This window comes from Hyperoodon ampullatus, assembly GCF_949752795.1.
Source record: "Hyperoodon ampullatus genome assembly, chromosome: 11".
In the NCBI taxonomy this organism is placed as follows: domain Eukaryota; kingdom Metazoa; phylum Chordata; class Mammalia; order Artiodactyla; family Ziphiidae; genus Hyperoodon; species Hyperoodon ampullatus.
This window is the reverse complement of record NC_136924.1, coordinates 61,604,558-61,622,122: the sequence shown is the minus strand read 5'-3', so window position 1 is coordinate 61,622,122 and position 17,565 is coordinate 61,604,558.

The window sequence follows — 17,565 nt, the reverse complement described above, 5'->3', positions numbered from 1 at the left end:
GAGGGTGTGGAGAAAAGGGAACCCTCTTGCACTGTTGGTGGGAATGTAAATTGATACAGCCACTATAGAGAACAGTATGGAGGTTCCTTAAGAAACTAAAAATAGAACTACCATATGACCCAGCAATCCCACTACTGGGCATATACTCAGAGCAAACCATAATTCAAAAAGACACATGCGGGCCTCCCTGGTGGCGCAGTGGTTGAGAGTCCGCCTGCCGATGCAGGGGATACGGGTTCGTGCCCCGGTCTGGGAGGATCCCATATGCCGCGGAGCGGCTGGGCCCGTGAGCCATGGCTGCTGAGCCTGCGCATCCGGAGCCTGTGCTCCGCAACGGGAGAGGCCACAACAGTGAGAGGCCCGCATACCACAAAAAAAAAAAAAAAAAAAAAAAAGACACATGCACCCCAATGTTCATTGCAGCTCTATTTACAATAGCCAGGACATGGAAGCAATCTAAATGCCCATCAACAGACGAATGGATAAAGAAGATGTGGCACATATATACAATGGAATATTACTCAGCCCTAAAAAGGAACAAAATTGGATCTTTTGTAGAGACATGGATGCATCTAGAGACTGTCATACAGACTGAAGTAAGTCAGAAAGAGAAAAACAAACATCGTATATTAACGCATATATGTGGAACCTAGAAAATGGTACAGATGAACCGGTTTGCAGGGCAGAAATTGAGACACAGAAGTAGAGAAAAAACGTAGGGGGGACACCAAGGGGGGAAAGCGGCGGCGGGTGGTGGTGGTGTGATGAATTGGGAGATTGGGATTGACATGTATACACTGATGTGTATAAATGGATGACTAATAAGAACCTGCTGTATAAAAAAATAAAATTTAATTTAAAAATTAAAAAAAAAACATTAAAAAAATAAAAATTTTTTTTAAATGTAACAGTTCTGCAGTGGGTTATTGTATCAACTTGAGTGATCTTCCTGTTTTCTGTCACAGCATCCCTCACTGGCCAAAAGTTGTTAATATTTGCTCCCTGACTACTTTTGCAGAAAAGGTATGAGAATTTGCATTAGATCATTTTATTTGCAGCATCTCAAATATGCAGTAATTTAAAGCATACAAGTTTAGGTCATATTAGAATTTAGCTCACAGTTCCATGAGACCTTTTTTAACCATTTTAGTCTGTTGGAGCTTAAAGCAGTGATATGCTGATTGTGAGACCAAGTGAAGCTGATCAAATCAACCCTTGAAAGTGTAATTAGTAAATCTTCTCATGTGCTTTTGAAAAACTAATCAAGGCAGGTTTGGTGAACCTTGCTGACAGAGTCTCTTCGGGACAAATGACTCGGTTCCCAATGTATTGTCATAAAAGAAAACTCCAGCTGCAAATCCCAAGGTGACCCATTTATCTTGCTTGGGTGGCACATAATGACTTCTTGAGCACTGCAAATAATTCTGCTGGTTTAAAAATCAATTTGGTTAATACAATTAAATGAAACTGATCCTTCAGGTTCAAAACCCATCAATTTGACTCACACATTAACATTTTAATATGGAAACAGCCACAGTAATCTTCCAGCGCCTTCTAACAGTGTTCTATGGGGTTGTCTGGTCAGGCCACTCAGTATGGCCGTTCTCTTGCTCTCTGTACATCCCCTACTTGACCAGTGCCTGCTTCATCTATACCCTACGCACATGACTGACCTTCCTACGGACTTGCCCCAGCCTCAGCTAGTGATTACTCTGATCAAAGGGGTGGTGAGGGGCGTGTCCCTCTGCTGGTTTCCCTGGTAACTAATGAGGCCACCTGACATCAATTTCCCCTATAACTGGCAATCTCCCCTTCCCACAACCAGGAGAAAGCCTGCTACCATATCCTGCCCACCGTCTGTCCACTGCTCGCGGTGGGGAGTCCCTCCAGGACCCTGCTTCAGACCTGTCAGCTCTCCAATCCATTAAACCACTGATGTCTCTGTTGCTGACTCCGGGCTCTTCGGTTTTAAAGCTGGGCAAGTGCAGACCTTCTGGCCTGCAGGGTGTAGCCCAACAACTGGAGGAGCAGCCAGGAGACCAAGGAAACTCCCGAGTGCCGGGATGTTCAGAAATACACAACGGGGAATGGAAAGCTGCCGGGGGGCTGTCCACTAACACGTGGGGCCCAGAAGTTCCAGGGGTGATCCCAAAAGTTATGGGGGAAATCCCCGGGGGGCTGTCCTTGATGAACGGGGGCTGCCAAGAGATCTGGAGAACAACGGCCCCTGATGGTCCTGCTATTGTATCAAAGTGAGGCTTTTGTAACTGGTTAAGCTAGCACTCTAGAAGCAGTTGGTATTCTCTTCTTGTGCCTTTGAGATGTAGATGATCTACCTGGGTTCTCAGGAACTCTAATCACATGTGATCTCTAAGAGTAAATGAAGAAAAGGGAGAGAGGCTTTTAAAAAACCATATAGGAATAATTATGTTTTGAAAATATCTATCTAAAAGTCTCTCTAGGGCCTGTGAGCCATGGCCGCTGAGCCTGCGCGTCCGGAGCCTGTGCTCCGCAACGGGAGAGGCCACAGCAGTGAGAGGCCCACGTACCGCAAAAAAAAAAAAAAAGGGGGCTCTAATAGAGTCTCTCCAGATTTTGGTAACTTGAAACTAAACTAAGTTAAGTGAAGAGAATTCATTGACTGTCTGGTTCATTTCAAATAGGGTAAAATATTGGAACATTAATTGCTGGGCAGGCCTAAGTTTGTCTATCTTTGCTTCGGAGAGGAAGACTAAAGCATTAAGTTTTCCAATCAGGATATTTACAATTACTTGCTTCTTGGTTTTTGCCAGAGATGAACGTTTTTAAGGGTTAAGACTACAATCAGACCTAAGTTAGTTATTGTAACCAAGTTTGTTTATCCATTACATTGTTATCAGGTGTTTAACGGTGACTTTTTAAGTCTTTTGTCATTTATAGGCAGTAATTGTTGTGCTCTGATGCTTCTGCAAAAGTGCTTCATCTTCAAGAAGATTCATAGAAAGGACTTTTGGCAAGTACAGGTCTCTGATCAATTTCAGATTATACAGCTGAACTGGGTAAGAAATTAAAGAATCCTAATGGGAAACCTAATGGCTTCATAAAAAGTTAACAAAAGGGTTGGTTACTGGTGAATATGGTTATAATGTTTATGGGTTTTGTTTGGAATGTTACTGGTTTTGATCTGTTTTCCAGGTAGAGGGGAGCCCTTCCCCTCAAGTTAGCTTTGACTTACAGCAATTTGGTAAACTACACCTATGGGTAGAATTTGTCGACTGAAAAAAACGCGCAAGGGGCTTCCCTGGTGGCGCAGTGGTTGAGAGTCCGCCTGCCGATTCAGGGGACACGGGTTCGTGCCCCGGTCCGGGAAGATCCCACATGCCACGGAGCGGCTGGGCCCGTGAGCCATGGCCGCTGAGCCTGCACGTCCGGAGCCTGTGCTCCGCAGCGGGAGAGGCCAAAACAGTGAGAGGCCCGCGTACCGCAAAAAAAAAACGCGCAACCTAAAAGTTGAGAGTTGTTTTAGTGGGCGGACTTTCAGAGGACTTCAAGCCTGGACACAGCATCTCAGATAATGCTGAGAAAATTGTTAGAGGTGAGGGGGGAGCCAGGATATACAGGAGTTTCTGCAGCAAAGGGCAGGTAGTAGGGATATCAAAAGATTACTGTTAATTAAGGAAAACCGGACATCTCAAGGTAATGAAATTAGCCCTTTTCTATGTATGGGAAGAGGTGAAGTCTGGGCTCATTGAAATCATTCCTTCGATATGCACCTCAGCTGTCTGGGGCCCGCATCCTGTGTTTTCTCCTCCTGAGCTTCAGGGTGCACCAGTCGTTTGGTGGCTGCAGTAGTTGACTGCTAGATGGCAGACATCCTGTTTCTATCTTGAGTTCCCTCAGAGCTCACCGTAGGGGCGGCTGTAATGTGGTAGCTTGAAGGCTGCAACATCTTTTGTTTACTGATATGGCAGGCAGCATTCTTAGTTCATAAATTGAAGCACTTTTCCGTCTGGTCTGCCAACTAAAGGTTGGCACTTGCCATCTACCTCTACAAGGATTCAATCCCAAGCTGCTATGACTGCTGACCTTCCACACATCCTGAAAGGAGTTCAGAGTGGAGATCAGGAATGAGGCACTCTGTGCTCTGGGAAAAACTGGCAGAACAGGCCTTCAGATAGTTAGATGTTTTCAGGAGAAGATTTTATGAGCCCAGTTCTTGTATCTCCTCGTATCTAGAAAAGCACTAAAGTCTTTCATGGTGACGTCCACTCCTCACGACTAGCAGTGACCTCCTCGAGCCTAGCAGAAACCTTCTGCAAAAATGTGTGCTTGACACGCCGCGGAGTGGCTGGGCCCGTGAGCCATGGCTGCTGAGCCTGCGCATTCGGAGCCTGTGCTCCGCAATGGGAGAGGCCACAGCAGTGAGAGACCCGGGTACCGGGAAAAAAAAAAAAAAAAAGTGTGCTTGATTGCATGTACCCCCCCTTCACCAAAATCACATATATACTGACCTTCCCCTCTTTGGAGCAGTTTCTCAGAGCTATCTGAAATGCTGCCTCCAGGGCTATAGTCCTCATTTTGCCCCCAATAAAACGACTCACAACTCTCACATTGTGCAACTTTTTGTTTCAGATCACAGGTCCCTCCAGAAATTGGAGACTCTTAGGTTCTGAGCAGCCTTATGAGGTGAAAGGGTAAGACTGTCTCCTGGCATGTGCAGGAATCTCTATATTTGGGGACCGAGAAGTCCAAGGTGGAGCCTGATGGCAGGTCTTTGGCATGGCTTGCTTGGCCGTGAAAGGCCTTTTGGGAATTCAGCCTGAGACTCCTTCTGAGGAGTTCTGCCTGAGCCACTTTGCCCCCTACATGGTCAATGGATCAGACTTGTTTTGCAAGCAAATTAGTTTTGATTTGGCTGTGTTTGGTGGAGATGAGAGTAATTTTAGATTGAAAAAGATTGTTTCAATAGATATTAAATTCTAGTTTTGTTAATTGAGGTCTGTATTTATGCAAGTTATTGTGTTAGCCACACTTGCCCTGATGTTCAGGAGGAAAAGATTACCCAGTGAAGTTATCACAGAGTGTAACTACTCATGATGTATATAACATTGCTCGCTTTAAGTCAGATGCTAAAAGCACATGTACAAGTCTTGCCTAACAATTTGGTATAAGTGATAAAATGTATGGCCTATAAAGTGTTTCCCTGTTAACATACCCCTGAGCCTGTTCACAAGATCTGATTAAGTTTCCCCCAGTGTGAATAACTAGGCGAAAATAAAGGAGGTCCAGCGCCGAGGGACATGAACTGAACCTGGGGTAAGAGCCAGCACCCCAGCATTGAGGGACAGATATTTTGATCATCAATGCTTTCTACTGGAAGATTTGCAATCAAAAGGGGAAATGATGGAAAAATCTACACATATTGAGGTATGGGGTTGTATATGAGGCTCAAACATGGTTTAACTTAAATTTTACTGACAAGAGCAGCCTGTTTTGTGGCCTTTCAGACATACATTTTACATCTGCTTTGGCCATTGAGGAAGGGAATGCATTTGAAAGTCAAAATGGAGTAGCTGTGGTTCAGACATCCAAGGTAAAACGAGGTGGCCATCACATGATTTTAGACATAGTCCTCTATTACTGAAAACTTGAGTTTTCTGAACTGTATTGCAGACCAGGACAGAAACCACAGGAGGGTGTGGTATTAGCTCAGAATGCGGCTTCCACTTGTATTTTGCTTAACTGTCATCATCTCCCCGTGTTGTGCCTGTTAGATGTCTTACATTTTGCCCCTAGCCTGAGGGAGGAAATCTATTCGAGGGCTGAGCAGCAACACTGGCCTCACTGTGCAATGAGTCTTATTACTAGGTCTACAGCGAGATACCATTGTTGTCCTCCTCTGGACTTCCATGAAAAATTGACCCGGCTAATGTGACTATATGGGACGACTGACCATGGGGGGAAAGACTTACCAGCTTCCAGTCCCATGTGCAACATGTCAGAAGGACCCCCCCGTAAACGGTACTGTACAACTGACTGCCCATGAACCTCCCTGGGCTATGATGTGTGTGGAGTGGGACAGGCTGGCTTCTGGACACAGAAGTCCAACTAGTGGGACTATTTTCTGCTTGGAAAGACCTAATGTGTCCACCCCTAATGGCATCCAACATAACACGGGGTGACAGATGTGTACTAGGGCGGCTGACCCCTGGCGAGGCCACCAGAATGTTTCTTTTAGAGCCAGGCCTTCGCCTCCCCATGGGGGTGGCTCTGGGTTTGTGAAAACCAGGGGTGGCCTTACCTTCCTTATTACTGGACAGGGCACTGCTGCTTCGTTGACCTGGTAAGCGCCTGGGTCCAGAATGTGCCCACATCCTGGCAAATGACTGTTCTGAGCATACTAGGTATCTTACTCTTGATGCTGTTTGGCTGCTGCTGTCTGTATTGTATTGTGGCATCTGGTTGCAGTGCCCCCTACGCACCTGACCCCAGGGATGTCATGGAAGAGGGGCTGGACCGAGATAGTTAAGGGTCATACAGGGTATGTAGGGGTGGAGTGTCTAGTCAGGCCACTCAAGACGGCTGCTCTCTTTCTCCCTGTACACGCCCTGATTGACCAGGGCCTGCTTCACCCACACCTACTCACAGGACTGACCTTCCTACACACTTGCCCCAGGCCCAGCTAGTGATTGTTCTGATCAAAGGGGTGGTGAGGGGCGTGCCCCTCTACTGGTTTCCTTGATAACTAATGAGCCAACCTGACCCAATTCCCAACCTGTAACTGGCAATCTCCCCTTTCCCCTCCCCCCAGGGAAGCCTGCCACCGTGTCCTGCCTGCTGTCCACCTCACGCAGTGGGGTGTCAGGACCTTGCTTCAGCCGTCTAAGCTGTCCCATCACTGATGTCTCTGTTGCTGACTCTGGACTCTTTCTTTGGTCTTAAAGCTGTGCAAGTGCAGGCCTTGAAGGCCTGCAGTGTGCAGCCCAACAGGGTTATGTTTAGAAAGCAGTGCATAGGAGAAAAGGGAACCCTCTTGCACTGTTGGTGGGAATGTAAATTGATACAGCCACTATGGAGAACAGTATGGAGGTTCCTTAAAAAACTAAAAATAGAACTACCATATGACCCAGCAATCCCACTACTGGGCATATACCCTGAGAAAACCATAATTCAAAAAGAGTCATGTACCAAAATGTTCATTGCAGCTCTATTTACAATAGATGGGACATGGAAGCAACCTAAGTGTCCATCAACAGATGAATGGATAAAGAAGATGTGGCACATATATACAATGGAGTATTACTCAGCCATAAAAAGAAACGAAATTGAGTTATTTGTAGTGAGGTGGATGGATCTAGAGTCTGTCATACAGAGTGAAGTAAGTCAGAAAGAGAAAAACAAATACCGTATGCTAACACATATATATGGAATCTAAGAAAAAAAAAAAAAAAGGTCATGAAGAACCTAGGGGTAAGACGGGAAAAAAGACAGACCTACTAGAGAATGGACTTGAGGATATGGGGAGGGGGAAGGGTAAGCTGTGACAAAGTGAGACAGTGGCGTGGACATATATACACTACCAAATGTAAAACAGATAGCTAGTGGGAAGCAGCCACATAGCACAGGGAGATCAGCTCGGTGCTTTTTGACCACCTAGACAGGTGGGATAGGGAGGGTGAGAGGGAGGGAGATGCAAGAGGGAAGAGATATGGGAACATATATATATGTATAACTGATTCGCTTTGTTATAAAGCAGAAACTAACACACCATTGTAAAGCAATTGTACTCCAATAAAGATGTTAAAAAAAAAAAAAAGCAGTGCATATAGTGTTGTCTTTAAAATCTCACCAGAATTAGTCATGGAAATTAGTATTGAAATATTTCTTCCAGCACTCAAAGCCAATGCCTTTACAAGGTCTTTGGCGTGTATTCACCAGAGAAGGCAGAAGCATTACAAATGGTGCCTCAGATTCCACTGGACGGCCAATCTCCCCACCGACCACCTGCAAAGTTACAAGAACTACTTGGAGCACACAGGTATGGTCAATGATAGTTTCAGTTCTCATTGTATTAACTCAATCAATGGTATGTAACCTTGCGACCACTCCCTCTCTTGGAACTCTCTTCTGTTTTTCTTACAGGGAACCACACCTATTTTTGGTCTTTTTCACAATATTTTCTTCATGTCTTCTTTCTCTGACAAAACCTTAAATGCTGATATTCCCCCCTTCTAATCCTTGGCCCTCTTCCCTTCCCTTTTCATTTATTCCCCTTCATTCATATGGCTTCAACTATCAGCCATAAGGTGATAACTCCACCTGTAACTCCAGGTCTGGCCTCTAAGTTCTAGATTCTTGCTGTTCAATAGGGCAGTTACTAGTCACATGTGACTGAAATTTTTTAATTAGAATTAAATAAAATTTTAAATTCCATTCCTCAGTCTCACTAGCCACATTTCAATACTGAATAACCACATACGTCTAGTGTATGCCACATTGGATAGTTCAGGTAAAAAACTTTTCCATCATCACAAAAAAATTCTACTGGACAGTGATACCTAGATAACAATAGCTAGTAATATATGTGCCAGGGATTCTTCTAAGTCTTTTATATGTAAACTAATCCTCACAACAAACTTCTGAGGTACTTAACAATAGTCAAAATCACAGAGACAGAAAGTAGAATGTTGGTTGCTGGGGGGCGTCAGGGAGTGAAGGTTGGGGAATTGTTTAATGGATATAGAGTTTCCATTCTGCAAGATGAAATTAGTTCTGGAGATGAAGGATGGTGATGGCTGCACAATATGAACGTACTTAATACCACTGAACTGTACACTTAAAAATGGTTAAGATGTCAAATTTTATGTGTATGGTAGCACAATGAAAACAAACAAACAAGGTTTGTACTAAGTACTTTTAAGATTGTGGTGAAACTGGTATGCATTGTAGCTTTGGAAACAGGTATTTGGAACTCCTCATTATAACAGATAACTAATGCCAGCAGTGAGACTACTGAAAGAGAATCCAATTAAAATGGGAATTTTATGGTAGACACTTAAAAAAAAAAAGTGTGCTTGGGACTATAGCTTGAAAAATGAAACTAATATGATGAAAATAAGTTCATCATATATTTAACAACATTGAGGTTAACATTGCAACTATTTGCTCACACTTAGAACAAAGACATCGGTTATACTGACATAACAATTTTGAAAAAATTATGAAGAATAAGTAAATGTGCATTTAATTTTTTTTAGATTCTACAAGCACCTGTACAAAATTCAAAAGGTTCAAAAGTGTACACAGTGTATAGTAACACTTCTCTCTCTCCAATATTCAATTCACCTTCCCTTGTGGAGACTTCTATTTATAGCTCATTGTATTTACATACAGGGATATTAGAAACCTGTAATATGTATGTAGGTATGTATATATTCTGTCTCTTTCCTCCTTTCCTTGTCCAATACCCTGCTGTTTTCACTTAATATATCATGGAGAGGGCTTCCCTTCGGGTGGCGCAGTGGTTGAGAATCTGCCTGCCAATGCAGGGGACACGGGTTCGAGCCCTGGTCTGGGAAGATCCCACATGCCGCGGAGCAAGTAGGCCCGTGAGCCACAATTACTGAGCCTGCGTGTCTGGAGCCTGTGCTCCGCAACAAGAGAGGCCGCGATAGTGAGAGGCCCCGCGCACCGCGATGAAGAGTGGCCCTCACTTGCCGCAACTGGAGAAAGCCCTCGCACAGAAACGAAGACCCAACACAGCTATAAATAAATAAATAAATAAATAAATATTAAAAAAAATATATATATATATATCATGGAGAGCTTTCCATATCAAGAGTATGTGTATTTAAATAATACCTGTCAAATTATTCTTCTTAGAGGTTACAGTCAATTATTCCCTAATAATGTCTGAGAGTATATTTTTTTAATTTACTTTTTAATCAGTTAGTTTCAGGTGTACAACATAATTTGACATTTGTATACATTGCGAAATGATCAACACAATAAGTCTAGTTAACATCCATCACCTTATATAGTTACCAAAAAGATTTTTCTTGTGATGAAAACTTTTTTTTTTTTTTTTTTTTTTGCGGTACGCGGGCCTCTCACTGTTGTGGCCTCTCCCGTTGTGGAGCAACAGGTTCCGGATACGCAGGCTCAGCGTCCATGACTCATGGGCCCAGCCGCTCCGTGGCATGTGGGATCTTCCCGGACCGGGGCACGAACCCGTGTCCCCTGCATCGGCAGGCGGACTCTCAACCACTGCGCCACCAGGGAAGCCCAGTGATGAAAACTTTTAAGATTTACTCTCTGGGACTCCCCTGGTGGTCCAGTGGTAAAGAATCCGCCTTCCAATGCAGGGGACATGGGTTCCATCCCTGGTCGGGGTACTAAGATCCCACATGCCATGGAGCAACTAAGCCTGTGTGCCCTGGAGCCTGAGCACCACAACTAGAGAGACAAAATACGCATGCCACAACTAGAGATAAGTCCGCACACCACAACTAGAGAGAAGCCCAGGCACTGCAACGAAGACCCAACAGCCAAAAAAAATAAAATAAAGAAGTAAAATAAACATTTTTTTAAAAAAGATTTACTCTCTTAGCAACTTTCAAATACAGTAGTCCCCCCTTATCCGTGGTTTCAGTTACGCGTGGCCAACCACGGTCCAAAAATATTAAATGGAAAATTCCAGAAATAATTCATAAGTTTTAAATTGCAAACTGACACAACTAGTGTGACAAAATTTCACACTGTCCCAATCCATTCGTCTGGGGCATGAATCATCCCTTTGCTCATCGTATCCCACCCATTAGTCACTTAGTAGCTAACCTGGTTAACAGGTCAACCATCATGGTATCTCAGAGCTTGTGTTCAATAACCCTTCTTTTACTTAATAATGACCCCAAAGTGCAAGACTAGTGATACTGGCAATTCAAATCTGCCAAAGAGAAGCCATAAAGTACTTTCTTTAAGTGAAGAGGTGAAAGTTTTCAACTTAATAAGGAAAGAAAAAAAATCATATGTTGAGGTTGCTAAGATTCACTGTAGAGAACAAATCTTCTATCCATTAAATTGTCAAAAAAGGGGAAAAAATTGTGCTAGTTTTGCTGTCATGCCTCAAACTGCAAAAGTTATGGCCACAATGTGTAAGTGCTTGATTATGATGGAAAAGGCATTAAATTTGTATCAATACAATAAGATATTTTGAGAGGGAAACCACATTTGCATAACGTTTATTATAGTGTATTGTTATAATTGTTCTTTTTTACTATTATTGTTCACCTTTTACTGTGCCTAATTTATAACTTAAACTTTATCATAGGTCTGTATGCATAGGAAAAGACATAGTATATATAGGATTCTGTACTATATAAGTTTTCAGGCATCCATGGGGGGGAGGTCTTGGACCATATCCCCCACAGGTAAGGGGGGACTACTGTATGCAATAGTCTTATTAACTATAGTCACCATCCTGTACATCACATCCGCGTGACTTATTTCATAACTGAAAGTTTGCACTTTTTGACCCCCTTAACCCATTCTCCCACACCCCCACCCCTGGCCTCAGGCAGCCATCAATCTGTTCACAATGTCTTTATCCATTCATCCACATCCACTGATGGACACTTAAGGTGGTTTCCATATCTTGGCTATTGTAAATAATACTGCAATGAACGTAGGGGTGCATATGTCTTTTTTTTTTTTACTTTTTTTTTAAATTGGAGTATAGTTGCTTTACAATGTTGTGTTAGTTTCTGCTTTTCAAGTTAGTCTTTTAGTTTTCTTCAGATTAATACCCAGAAGTGGAATTGCTGGATCATATGGTAGTTCTATTTTTAATTTTTTGAGAACCCCCTATACTGTTTTCCATAGTGGCTGCACCAATAGAGCATGAGGATTCCTTTTTCTCCACATCCTTGCCAACACATTATTTCTCGTCTTTTTTATAATAGTCATTTTAACAGGTGTAAGGTGATAATTTCATTGTGGTTTTGATTTGTATTTCCATGATGATGAGTGATGTGGAGCATATTTTCATGTTCCTGTTGGCCATCTATATGTCTTCTTTAGAAAAATGTCTATTCAGATCCTCTGCCCATTTTTTTTAATCAGGTTGTTTGCGGGGCTTTGCTATTGAACTATATGAGTTCTTGATATATTTGGGGTATTAACCCCTTATCAGGTATATGATTTGCAAATATTTTCCCCCATTCAGTAAGTTGCCTTTCATTTTGTTAATGGTTCCCTTTCCTGTGCAGAAGCTCTTTAGTTTGATGTATATCATATATTTGACCCTTGTAAACCTCTTCAGTGAAAACAGTATGCCATAGTTTACACATCTCTTATTATGAGTAAGGTCACATAAGTCTTATGCTTAAAGAGGCACCTATTTGCATTTTCTGTTCATGTTATTTCCTCATTTTTGTTTTTTTAATAGATGTAAATAGTCATCACTTTATTATGAATAACATCTTTCAGGATACCGTGTTGAAAATATTTTATTTAAATGTTCTGAAGATTAAAAAATGCTGTTAAGTATATCAACATCAGGTTTTATGGTTTTGCAATTTTTATGCCACTTTAGGCATTCCCATTCTAAGATTATGTTAAAAATTCTCCCACGTTCTGGTATTTTTATGGCTTTCTTTTCTATTAACATCTTTGATATCTCTGGGACTTACTGTGGTATAAATGAGTGAGGCATTTAACTTAATTTTTTCCAGGTCTCCAGTTTTCTCCAAACCACTTACAGAATATTTCATTCTTCCCCACTGCTTACCTTTTTTATTTGACACTCAGGTCACAGAGCTTCTCCTCTCCCTGGGAATTGGGTACCAGTTTCCTTGGGAACCAGGTACTTTGTTCCACATTATCCCTTTCCACAACCCTTCTCTCACTGTCCCTGCCCCCTTCTAAGGCCTTCACACAAAGGGTCTCCTCTTGTCTGGAAGTCTCCTTCCCCACCCCCTTGACTTGCTAACTCCTTCTCATACTCAGATCTCAAGTTGTTTTTTGGTTTTTTTTTTTTTTTTGGCTGCGCTGGGTCTTGGTAGCTGCGCAGTCTCTCTCTAGCTGCGGCGAGCGGGGGCTACTCTTCGTTGCAGTGCACGGTCTTCTCATTGCGGTGGCTTCTCTCTTGTTGCAGAGCATGTGCTCTCGGCATGCGGGCTTCAGTAGTTGTGGCACGCAGGCTCTAGAGCGCAGGCTCAACAGTCGTGGCGCATGGGCTTCGCTGCTCTGCAGCATGTGGGATCTTCCCGGACCAAGGTTTGGACCCATGTCCCCTGCATTGGCAGGCGGATTCTTAACCACTGTGCCACCAGGGAAGCCCCTCAGGTCTCGAGTTTAAGTATCACTTCTCTAGGTTGGGTACCAAATTTTATATCCCCAAACAACTCCACACTTCCTCTCTGGTGCAGCTGTTCCCCACATGACAAAGATCCAACCCATGTTGGACACTTCAGTATCCCTAGTGCCTACATCAGTATATAGTAGATAGTCAGAGCTTAATAAATATTTATTGAATTAATGCAATGTCTATTTTTTCCCTCTGATTGATTCTCCTCCTTATGCTGTGGTTCCATTAGTGAATGCTGAGTCCAGCCACTTGATGCTTACAAGGTTCCTCAGGACCTCCTACTAATAAGTGACCACTCTAGTGGCCAGCCTGGCCCCTCCAGACATGCTGGGCTTTGACCCAGCAGATCCAGATTTGAAAGGTACGTACATATAGCTTTGGCCTTTGCTGTGGGACTCTGGGACTTATTAATCTTCAGAAAAAGCAGCATTATGTTAGGAGAGTTTTCTTGACCTAGTTTTTTTCCCCCTTATTTTACCACCTTGGATGCGAGGCGGTATGAATGCAGTTAGCACTCAGAGAAGCTGCCACTTGACACTTAGGATGTCACGTGATTAATTTTTCCCTTTTAACTTAGCCTTGGTACCTGTTGAAAAAATATTATCCTCATAAAATCCCAGATATTCTACTTGGTAATTTCTGTAGAACCAAATTCTGCTCTTGGGAACTCTAACACTTGCATTATATAAGTTAGAAGCAGAAATCAGCAGGGAAGAGAAAGAAGAAAATAATGTGAGGAAAAAATGCAGGTGATTAGCAGAATACTTAGCTCTTGCTTCTCAAATATTTTTAATTCAGAAAAAAAGTTTCAAAATTCAAGTGCAATATTATCAACATAAATTAACGTTTAATTAATTATGCACTCAGGGTATTGTTCTGAAGTGAGTTTAATTAACAAATAACTAGGTTTGGTAATATCTTGCCTGGATCTCTATCCCCTTGAGAAGAGGAAGTTGAATAGTTGAAATAGCACGGTCTGATTGCTGCAGACTAAGATTATCCTGTTTCATTCTTGTCTGCCCTTCCTTCTCTTTCCCAAGGGCAGAAGTGAACAAAACAATAATTTTCTAATTGTTTAGCACTCAGTTTTCTACCTAGCAAAGACAGTGTGGTTGTACCAGCTCTCATTTTTTAAAAAATTATAGCATTTGGAATTCAGTGTATATTCATCTTTGATTCATTTCCTCCCGTTTAAAAAAAATATTGTGGAAAATTTCAAACATTTACAAAGTACACAGAACTGTATAATGAATATCCTTGTATCCATCAGTCAGTTTTGACGCTAATCAGCATTCTGCCATGTTGTTTAATCTATACCTCCACCCACTCTCCACAGGGTATTCAATTATTTTTTAAGATAAATTTTATGTATGTTGAGATGCCTAAATACTAACTGAACAACTGTGACAATGGATACATCTGTGTAACCCATATCACAATGAAGATATACAACACATCCATCAGCCCAGAAAGTTCCTTCTCTCTCAGTCAATTCTTTGTCCTCTCCCCCACTCCAGGCAAGCACTGTTCTGATTTTTTTTTTCAACAGATTAGTTTTGCCTGTTCTATAATTTCATGTACATGGAATCATTAGTATGTACTCTTTTGTATCTTATGCTTTTAATTAGCATAATATCTGAGCTTCATTTAGCTTATTGTGTATATCAGTAATTCATTCCTTTTTATTGCTGAGAAATGTTCCAGGGTTTAAATATATCACAATTTGTTTATTCATTCTCCTGTTGACAGACATTTGGTTGTTTCCAGGTTTTAGGTATTATAAGTTATGAACATAATTTATGATGTTCTGAACATTCTTGCACAAGTCTTTTTGTGGTTTTTTTCATTTCTCTTAAATAAAATACCTAGCTCGGAATAGCAGAGTCAAGGGATAGGTGTTTAACTTTATATGAAAACTGCCAAACCTTTTTTCAAAGTGATTGTATTATTTCACATTCCTACCAGTAATGTATGAGAGTTCTGTTTGCTTCATATCCTAACAAATATTGTCAGCAGTCTATTAATTTTTGCTTTCCTAGTGGGTCTGGAGTGGTTTCTCATTGCGATTTTAATTTTCCTTTTCTTTGATTAATATTAAACATTTTTCATGTGTTTATTGGCCAATTATGTAGCTTCCTTTGAAAAGTGTCAGTTAAGTGTTTTGCCTATTTTTTAATTGGGTTGTCTTTTTATTCTTGAGTTATAGAAAGTCTGTATTTTCACATAAGAGTTCTTTGTCAGATAAATGAATATTTTCTTCCAGTCCATGGTTTGCCTGTTCATTTTCATAATGTTTTTTTTAATTTAATTTTTATTTTATATTATAGTTGATTTACAATGTTGTATTAGTTTCAGGTATACAGCAAAGTGATTCAGTTATAAATATACATTTATCCAGTCTTTTTCAGATTCTTTTTCCATATAGGTTATTACAGAATACTGACTAGAGTTCCCTGTGCTGTACAGTATGTCCTTGTGGATTATCTATTTTATATATAGTAGTGTGTATATGTTAATCCCAAACTCCTAATTTATCCCTCCCCACCCCCAAATTTCCCCTTTGGTAACCATAAGTTTGTTTTCGAAGTCTGTGAGTCTGTTTCTGTTTTGTAAATAAGTTCATTTGTATCATTTGGTTAGATTCCACATATAAGTGATATCATATGATATTTGTCTTTCTCTGTCTTACTTCACTTAGTATGATAATCTCTAGGTCCATCCATGTTGCTGCAAATGGCAATATTTCATTCTTTTTTTATAGCTGAGTAATATTCCATTATATATATGTACCACATCTTCTTTATCCATTCCTCTGTTGATGGACATTTAGGTTGCTTCCATGTCTTGGCTACTGTGAACAGTGCTGCTATGAACATTGAGGTGCATGCTTCTTTTCAAATTATAGTTTTCCTTCACTCTTAATGTGGTATATTACACTGATCAATTTTCATATGCTGAACCATCCTTGCACCCCAGGAATAAATCCCACTTGGTCATGGTGTGTGGTCTTGTTAATATGCTGTTAAATCTGCTGTGTTTCTATACACTAACAATGAAACATCAGAAAGAGAAATTAGGAAAATAATCCCATTTACAACTGCATCAAAAGGAACTAAATACCTAGGAATATATCTGAAGAGGTAAAAGACTTGTACTTGGAAAACTACAAGACACTAATGAAAGAAACTGAAGACGACATGAACAGATGGGAAGATATGCTATGCTCATCGATTAGAAGAATCAATATTGTTAAAATGACCATACTACCCAAAGCAATCTACAGATTCAATGCAATCCCTATCAAAATACCAATAGCATTTTTCACACAACTAGAACAGTAAATAATTCTAAAATTTGTATAGAAACACAAAAAACGATAGCCAAAACAATCTTGAGAAAGAAGAACAGAGCTAGAGGTATCATGCTCCCTGATTTCAAACTATTCTACAGAGCGAAAGTAATCAGGGCTCCCCTGGTGGCACAGTGGTTAAGAAGTCGCCTGCCAATGCAGGGGACATGGGTTCGAGCCCTGGTCCAGGAAGATCCCACATGCCGCAGAGCAACTAAGCTTGTGCACCACAACTACTGAGCCTGCACTCTAGAGCCTGAGAGCCACAACTACTGAGGCCTGTGAGCCTAGAGCCCGTGCTCTGCAACAAGAGAAGCCACCGCAATGAGAAGCCTGCGCACCACAACAAAGAGCAGCCCCTGCTCACTGCAACTAAAGAAAGCCCCCACACAGCAATGAAGACCCAATGCAGCCAAAAATAATTAATTAATTGATTAATTTTTTTTAGAAAAAGCTACAGTAATCAAAACAGTAATGGTACTGGCACAAAAATAGACACATAGATCAATGGAACAGAACAGAGAGCCCAGAAATGAACCCATACTTATATGGACAATTAATCTATGACAAAGGAAGCAAGAATATACATTGAGGAAGACAGTCTCTGCAATAAATGGTGTTTGGAAAAACTGGACAGCTACATACAAAAGATCAAACTAGACTACTTTCTCACACCATGCACAAAAAATAAATTCAAAATGAATTAAAGACTTAAAGGTAAGACCTGAAACCATAAAACTTCTAGAAGAAAACATAGGCAGTAAACTCTTTGACATCCGTCTTAGTAATTTTTGTTTGGATATGTTTCCTCAGGCAAGGGAAACAACAGCAAAAATAAACAAATGGGACTACATCAAACTAAAAAACTTTT